The sequence below is a fragment of the Podarcis bocagei genome, assembly GCF_964188305.1.
Source record: "Podarcis bocagei genome assembly, chromosome: 4".
NCBI classification, from domain to species: Eukaryota; Metazoa; Chordata; class Lepidosauria; order Squamata; family Lacertidae; genus Podarcis; species Podarcis bocagei.
The window spans coordinates 5799475-5808783 of NC_138128.1; positions in this window are offsets into that span (position 1 = coordinate 5799475).

Consider the following 9309-nt stretch of genomic DNA (forward strand, 5'->3'; position numbering starts at 1 on the left):
GCCAATATATGACAATTTAGTAGAACTGCTAAAACCTTCGTTGGCTAAGACCCCGGTAATGAATAGTAACCATTTCTCTCATAAAAAGTGGTTTGGCGAGGAATGTAGGCACTTCAAGAACAACCTATATAATGAATTCTTGGCATATAGGGCATCAAATGACTCCGCACCTAGCAGTCACCTTATGAACCTCAAGAGAAGGTATAAAGCACTATTAAAGGAAAAGAAGCTTGCGGCAGAAAGAAATGATTGGAAGAACCTTCTAAAAGCTGCAGAAAATAGAAATCCCTCCTCCTTTTGGCACCAAATTTCCAGATACCTGGGTAGACCGTTGTCAAGGATAGAACCCCAAATTTCAGCTGACACCTGGGAAAGCTTCTTCTCCGTTTTATATGCAGCTCACGCACCCAGCGGAGGAAAGTTAGATTTGGCCCCCTTGCCAGAGTGGGATCCTGTTACCTGCTCTGAAGTGGAAACACTTATAGGCCAATTTGAGGCGGGCAAGGCACCCGGAGACGATCTTATTTCCATAGATGTTATTAAAGCCAATAAGGATTGGTGGTGTCCACCCCTAGCAGCTCTTTTTACTTATATAAACAAAACAGCACAATTTCCTCCAAGCTGGAACTCTGCACTGATTGTGTTAATTCACAAGAAAGGGCCGCGCACAGACCCGGCCAATTTTAGACCAATTAGCCTGCTAAATGTTATTGGGAAGATCTATTCAAGATTTCTACTTAACAAATTAACGACCTGGATGGAAAGCAACAATATCATCGCAGAGGAGCAGGCGGGTTTCCGCCCCGGAAGATCAACAACAGACCAAATCTTAATCCTAAATCACTTGGCCACCAAGTACGCTGGCAATGGCCTAAAAGCCCTCCACGTCGCCTTTATAGACTTTAAGCAGGCCTTTGATCTAATTCCCAGGAACCAGCTATGGACAAAATTGGCAGCGACATCTATTGACCGCCGCCTTCTCTTGCTGATTATTAATTTGCATACAAATACCCTCTTGAGGATTAGGATAGATAGTAAGGGGCTAGTCTCCAATCCGGTTGCCACCACTAGGGGGGTAAGACAGGGCTGTTTGCTTGCCCCTGCTCTGTTTAACTTCTATATTAATTCGCTAGTGGTACATATGGCAAATGCTGATTTCCATCCACCAAAACTGGCAGGACGAGCCTTAAATGTCCTACTGTATGCGGATGATGCCGCCCTATTAGCTACCTCCCCCATCGGATTAAGGAGGATGCTTCGAGCTCTTCATGAATATGAGACCCAACACGAGCTCCAATTAAATTATGCCAAGACCAAAATAATGGTCTTTGCTGCTCGACCGAAACCTAATTTATGGTCAATTAATGGTATTCCTTTAGAGCAGGTCAGTTGCTTCAAGTACCTGGGTCAGGTTGTAAGATCAAATAGGTCCTTCCTGGCGCACAGAGAATACATAGCCTCGAACGCATCCAAAGCAGCCCTGGTGATTAGAACCCTGTACTCCAAGAAACAGGCACAAACTGTCAATGTTGCCTTACGTCTCTTTAAAATGAAAGTCCTCCCTCTTCTGCTGGTAGGCATTGCCTTGGGCTCACGTAGGGATTTTGAAAAATTGGAATCTATTCAAACCCAATTCCTCAGGGCCATACTCAGGATCCCCCCCTCCGTGGCAGGCGCGATCATGAGATTGGAAACCGGTTGCCAAGCGTTTAGGTATGTGGCCCTGAAAGCGAAGCTATGGCTATGGCTCAAGCTCTGTTTCAGACCGGTGGGTTTGGCCCCCTTGATTCTGAGGGATAACTTTAAATCTCCATGGGAAGGGGAGATAGTGGAGGAAGTGCAGAAGTGTGGGTTGTCCTCCCTTTATATAGAGTCCATGACGTATAGCCACGCAAAGGCGGTGATCGCTCAAAGATTAAGGGATATTGCCAGACAGGAGGACATAGCCCGTGTGAAACCTGGGTTGTTTCTGGGGGAGCAGTTGTATCGGGCTGCTCCAGCTCGCTACCTGGCGGATATCCACTACGTGGAATACCGCAGACTATTTACTGCGGCTAGGCTGAATGTTCTTGACTCGGCGGTCCTGAAGGGAAGATATGGAGGAGTTCCATATGACCAGAGATTATGCCACTGTGCATTGGGTGAGGTAGAATCCACAGAGCACATTTTATTGAGCTGTCCCTTCTACAACGATTTAAGACAGTATCTTATAACTCCATACTTACCCCAGATCAGTTCCCGACAAAGAGGAAAGCAGACAGCATATCTGCTAAATAAGTCTTCTGGGAAAACAACCTTGTCGGTGGCTAAATTTCTTTTCCTGGCACTCAAGTGTCGGAAACGTATAACTGAATGCTTTGATGTGGGTTATCTGTGAGAGGTCTAGTTCTGTGGCCCTACCTTACTTATGTATCTCCTATGATGTTATAGTTTATAATTATTGTGTAATGTTTTAATTCTGACTATCGGTCGAATAAAGAAATTGATTGATTGAATATCGTATTAACCAATGTGTGGTTGGTTACCTTTACAATATTATTCCAATTTCCATATTCATTGTTTTATATATTCAGTTTTTTTGAAACAAAGATATAATCTATCCTGGAATTGGTTTTATGCATTGGCGAGAAGAAAGAAAATTTCTCTCCATACATGTTTCATATCTTTCCCTTTCACAATTTTGGCTAATCCTCTAGTGTTACTACATCTTTCCTCTGGAGTAGGATTTGACTTACCGGTTTGTTTATCAAATACCATATTGAAATCTCCTGCCATAATCATATTGCCCTTTTGAATATACCTTAAACACTTAATAACAAAATTCCATCTGACTTTCATTAGGACCATAAAAATAAATCATAGTGTATTTCCCCCCCCCACCCTGTTATTGTTCTCTGGATTATTATCATCATTATCAAACCTTTATTGGCATCACTTACAAACATTCATAATAAATAAGCCAGTGTAATCTTGTTGTCATGTGCCCAAGGGAAGAAGAGGCGAGCAATCTGTTTCATCTCTGTGGGTTTCCAGCAAGGGCAGGATCCTGCAGCATACTTCGGTGACAAAAAATCAAATAGAGGAACTGGAGGTGGTTGGAGGGTGGATGGAGGCTAACAGATTGAGGTTGAATCCTGACAAGACAGAAGTACTGTTTTTTGGGGACAGGGCGGGCGGGTGTGGGGGATTCCCTGGTCCTGAATGGGGTAACTGTGCCCCTGAAGGACCAGGTGCGCAGCCGGGGAGTCATTTTGGACTCACAGCTGTCCATGGAGGTGCAGGTTAATTCTGTGCCCAGGGCAGCTGTGTACCAGCTCCATCTGGTACGCAGGCTAAGACCCTATCTGCCTGCGGACTGTCTCACCAGAGTGGTGCATGCTCTAGTTATCTCCCGCTTGGACTACTGCAACGCGCTCTACGTGGGACTACCTTTGAAGGTAACCCGGAAACTGCAATTAATCCAGAATGTGGCAGCTAGACTGGTGACTGGGAGCAGCCGCCGAGACCACATAACACCAGTTCTGAGAGATCTGCATTGGCTCCCAGTACATTTCCGAGCACAATTCAAAGTGTTGGTGCTGACCTTTAAAAAAGGCGAAAGATTTATATGATCTGAGAAGAAGCCAGAGTATAATGACCTTTAAAGCCCTAAACGGCCTTGGTCCTGTATACCTGAAGGAGCGTCTCCACCCCCATCGTTCAGCCCAGACACTGAGATCCAGCGCCAAGGGCCTTCTGGCGGTTCCCTCATTGTGAGAAGTAAGGTTACAGTGAACCAGACAGAGGGCCTTCTCGGTAGTGGCGCCCACCCTGTGGAACACCCTCCCTTCAGATGTGAAGGAAATAAGTAGCTATCCTATCTTTAAAAGACATCTGAAGGCAGCCCTATTCAGGGAAGTTTTTAATATTTAATGCTGTATTGTTTTTAAAACTTGATTGGGAGCCGCCCAGAGTGGCTGGGGAAACTCAGCCAGATGGGCAGGGTATTAATAAATTATTATTATTATTATTATTATTATTATTATTATTATTATTATTATTATTATTATTATTATTATTGAGTTACCACCAGTCTAGCAAATATTCATTGTTCCTCATTCATTGCTTGTGCACAAATATCCGGGACCGATTTCTTGCAGTTCTCCTGTGTGTTTCAGAGACGGCAAGGGATTAGCTGAATAAACTATTTGGTCAGATCTATGTTCTGAGCTGTGAGTGTATTATTTGATAAAGGATGAGCTTTTACATGCCACCCCAGTCTCTGTGAGCGCTACAAGATTCTAAGGGTTGCAGGCACACTATAAACAGGAAATGAACACATAGCCACTGTGGTTTTAAACTCGTTCATTTCCTGTTGATGGAAAAGTTGTTGATGTTACAGATGGCCTGACCTGCTCCTATGGATCAGATAAGAAACTAAATAACTGATCAAGCTGGCCGTAATGAGGTCACCACAGGTGTCCTATACTAGCCTACACATAAAATCTTCTTCACAATTTTCTATTTCCTTCTGGAAATAGTCCTTTTGAAAATAGCAGGAGTAGCAAGAAGGAGCAAATAATTTACTCGATGAATATTGAAGAAGGCAAGCTGCCCCCTGGTGTATACAAAGTACAAAACTGGGTTTACTAACCACAAAAATGGGTTGTTCCACCGCCCTCAGAAGCTTAGGGTGGTGGCAGTCCAGGAAAGGCATTATTTGTAGCGGCCCCTAAGTTGTAGAACTCCCTCCCACCTCTTTACCCTAGTTTTTGATACGTGAGATGCGTATATTTTTAGAACCCACCTTATTTTTATAATATAAAGTTGTTCATCATCATCATCATCATCATCATCATCATCATCATCATTGTATAATATTGAGCCAGGCAGAGGGCCTTCTTGGTAGTGGCGCCCTCCCTGTGGAACCTCCTCCCACCAGATGTCAAAGAGAACAACAACTACCAGACTTTTAGAAGACATCTGAAGGCATCCCTGTTTAGGGAAGCTTTTAATGTTTGATGTATTACAGTATTTTAATATTTTTTGGGAAGCCGCCCAGAGTGGCTGGGGAAGCCCAGCCAGATGGACGGGGTATAAATTTTTTATTATTATTATTATTATTATTATTATTATTATTATTATTATTATTATCATTATTATCATTATTATCATTATTATCATTATTATCATTATTATCATTATTATTATCATTATTATTATCATTATTATTATCATCTTTAATAATCTAAATCCACATCTCTTTGAAATTATACAGTCATACCTCATGTTGCGTCGACTTCAGGTAACGTCTTTTCAAGTTGTGTCCCATGGCAACCCAGAAGTACCAGAATGGTTACTTCTGGGTTTCACCGCTTGCGCAGAAGCGCTAAATTGCACCACGCGCATGCGCAGACACGGCACTTCTGGATGAGAACACTTCAAGTTGCGGATGTGCCTCCGGGAGAGATTATACCCGCAACTCGAGGTTCCACTGTAGTTGCTATCCCTCTGGATTTTGACATACCATATGCGTTGCGTGGCAAATCCCCTCCCCCCCATGTGAAATGAAGACCCCGGACACATTATTTAAGGTTAATGGGCATAAAAGGCCACAACTTTATTGATTACAGGAATTTAAAGGTATTGGCCTTAGGCATTGGCTCCTATCGAATACCCGGCATGGAGAAGGGTTATCCACAAGCCGTGGGAGTCCTGTTGAAGTACGCCAACTAGGATCCCACGGAGGCCCTTACCTCCCTAGGTTTCGGACAAGGCAAGGCCCCCCGGAGTCCTCTACCAGACTATCCTTTTCGTTGGGGGAAGGTGATGGCGCTTCCTTCCCCCTCATTTGCATAACAATTACCCCTGCCAGTGCCTGACCGCCAATCAAGCAAAGCTTGCTGCCAGTACTTTCAAACCTGTAACCAACTCCTAATCCCTGCTATGATGTCCCCCAACCAGATATCATTTCCAGCATCTGACAGATGCACACCATGCAATCTGTAGAGGGCTTCGTTGCTGTACTGGATGCCTGGGTGGTCTATGACACACCCACCCAGAGCTGCCACTCTACGTGCCACAGCCCGCTCCAAGACCTTTCTTGCTTTATTGATTCCAACCAGGTTCAAACTATCCCTCCATGTCCTCCTCTCGAGCAACGAGGACCACAAGATGGTAATGTTTGGATAAGCCGCCATCAGATCAGCAAAATCGTCAAAAATGTTCCATCTCAAGTCTATAGCTTTGCGGTACGCTAGGTCGTTCTCCCCCAGCTGGATAACCAGGGCATCAGGTGGGCCCTCAGAGGCTGCTCTCGCCATCACGGCTGGCTTGAATTCGTTCCAGCGCATCCCCCTTTGTGCTATCCATGCCAGCTCAACATTTGCAGGTAAGTTCACTTCAAGAACACTTCAAGTTGCGGACGTGCCTCTGGGACAGATTACATTCGCAACTCAAGGTTCCACTGTAGTTGCTACCCCTCTGGATTTTGACATACCGTATGCGTTCTCATAATTATTTAAACCTCTCAGTTTGAGTTCATTAACCACCTCTTTCGTCTGATGCGTTTGCTGTCAAAGTATTATATCTGCTTTGTCATTATTCAGTAATGTTTCTGTCCTCCTTCTTTTCATCATCAGCGCTTGGACCTGTGTAGGAAAATGGTTGTTAGTGCCCATGTGGCAAGATGGGCGCGTGGATGGAAATTTACTGCAGCCTGACCTTTTGGCAGGGCAGGCTGTGCTAGGCATGATGAGCGCGTGAACACCTCATGCAATCCTAATGATTGGCCCACGTAGCATAGCCTGATTTATTACGGGGTCTGGTGTGATGACCTGATGCCAAAATATAGCAACTTCTTTGTCTGCGGGCAGAGGCAAGGTTGCATTCTTCTGGTTGTTACTTTTGGAGTACGGAACACAGTGAACGTTGGGCTGGAGGCAGAGAGTGTGTTTTTTTTTACTGTACACAATAAATGTTGGCTGTTAGGCTCTTTTCATCTCATCTTGGTGTGAGGCTGATTTTTTAACGATGGCGAGCGGGTTCTCGTCATTTGGTGCCCCCGTGTGATTGACTTCGGACTCCACGTCGTTTCGCTTCGTCAAGCGCTCACCTCGCCCGGCAAGGGTTTCTGACGCGTCTTTCATCCACTTTGGATCCCGGTGAGTGCTCCCATCCCCTTTCGCCATTATGGGGCAGTCTCTTTCTCCGCCACAGAAAAAGTTTTTTGATTACCTTAAATTTCTTTTGGCCAGCAACAGCCTTGTCGTTCCAGATGCTGATCTTAAGTCCCTTATAGAAGCCCTGGACACTCACTGCCCCTGGTTTCCCCAGGATGGCAATTGGGATTTCAAAGACTGGGGGAAAATAGGGCGATTTTTCCAAAACCATCCTCAAATTGATGTCAAAGTTTTGCATGCCTGGTGTAAAGTTTACAAAGCTTTGTCGAGCTTAACTCCTGCGAATATCCTTCTGGCTGCTGCATCGGCTGCTTTACCTCCCCTCCCGGCTCCCACGTGGCCTTCGGAAACACTGTCTTATCTACCTCCTAAACCGCCAGACATTTCTCCTTCGGCTCCTCTCATCCCTCCCCCACATTCTTCGCTTTCTACACCTCCCATTACCACTCCTCTTCAAGAGTCTCTCCGCGCTGCTGCTCCGTTGCTGCCTTTTAATTCTGACACTCCAAATCTTTTCCCTGTAATTGTTCCTGCCGCCCCGGGGGGAGGCCCAGCCCGGCATGAACAGTTTGATTTGAGATTCATAAAGGAACTGTATTCTTCTGTCAGGGACAATGGCTTGCATTCACCTTACACTCTGGGACTGTTTGGCACTATTTTTCAGCAAAACCTGATACCAGAGGATGTAAAATTATTAGCCCGCACTGTTATGCAGCCTCATCAAATGATTTTGTTTATACAAGGTTGGCACTGGGCCTGCCAACGTCGTGCTGATGGGATTCGAAATAATCTTAACAATGCTGCACAGGTTGCTCACCAGGCTGCTTTGGCTGCCGCCGCCGCTGGTGCTCCTCCACCTCCAGCCCCTGTTATGTTGACCCAAGCTGATGTTCTTGATGGGTTAACGGGCAGAGGCAATTTTCTTACCATTGCCCAACAGCTAATTCTCGACCCTCAGTACTGGGAAGCCACTACAGCCGCTGCCCAAGAGGCTTTGGCCTCTGCCCCTGATGACAAGAATGAGCGCGGTGGCCGCTGGGGCAGCGTTAGACAGGGCCCTACAGAGCCCTATGGACAATTTGTTGATCGCTTGTATAATACCCTCAAGCGGCAAGTTCAGGATGTGGCGGCACAAGAAGTGATTGTCCGCCAGCTTGCGTTTGATAATGCAAATGAGGACTGTAAGCAAGCGCTGCGCCCTCTGATGGCAACATCAAATATAGCCATTGCTGATATGCTTAAAGCCTGCCAGTCTGTGGGCACTGAGACGCACAAAGCCCGCCTTTTAGCCACGGCTTTGTCCTCCACTGTGTCCCAGAATCCTGCCAAAGATAAAACCTGCTTTGGATGTGGCAAAGTAGGCCATTTTCGTGCGCAGTGCAGATCCACCACGCAGCAACGTCGCCCTAGCACAAAGTGCCCCATTTGTAAGAAGGGTTTCCACTGGGCCAACCAGTGCCGCTCCGCTGCGCCTCAACAAGGTCAACAACAACAACAAAATCAGCAGCATCAACAAAACCAGCTGACGGGAATTGGATAAAGAGTTACTTGGACCTGCCCACCTCCACTCTGTCTCCACTATTTTCTGCCCTTAAAGGACATAAGGATCCAGCAGACAAGATCACAGTCACCTTCCACAGCTGTTCCAGTGTTTCCTGGCACGTTGAAAGGCCATCTTCATCCCTACCACATTGGCCCCCCTTCCCCCTAGGAAGCCACTGCGACTACCAATTACCATTATAGTTTTGCCGCCTCTTGTTTGGGAAATGAGCCTGGCTTTGAAGGATGCCCTCGCCGGACTGGCATCGCTTGGGTTTTGCCCCCCAATAGCAACCATCCCATCTGTGTCATCACGCTTCATTGGGCTTGGACTTTTGGCTCAGCAGTGCAAGGAGCAGTACATCAGACTTATTTACAGCAAATGGGCTCCTGTGTCTGCAGACATGGTTGTGTGGCTTCTTCTGGATTGTGGTTTTTACATGCCAATAATCGAGCCACGAAATATCACGCAGGTTGCTCGGAAGCGGCCATTGGAATAATTTACCATTCTCATCCTTATTGCCCCCCCAAGCAACCAGTTTGGCATCGTCGCCATTGGCCCCACAATTCTACTTCACACGGGTGGAGTCCCTCTGTGGACATTATGAAG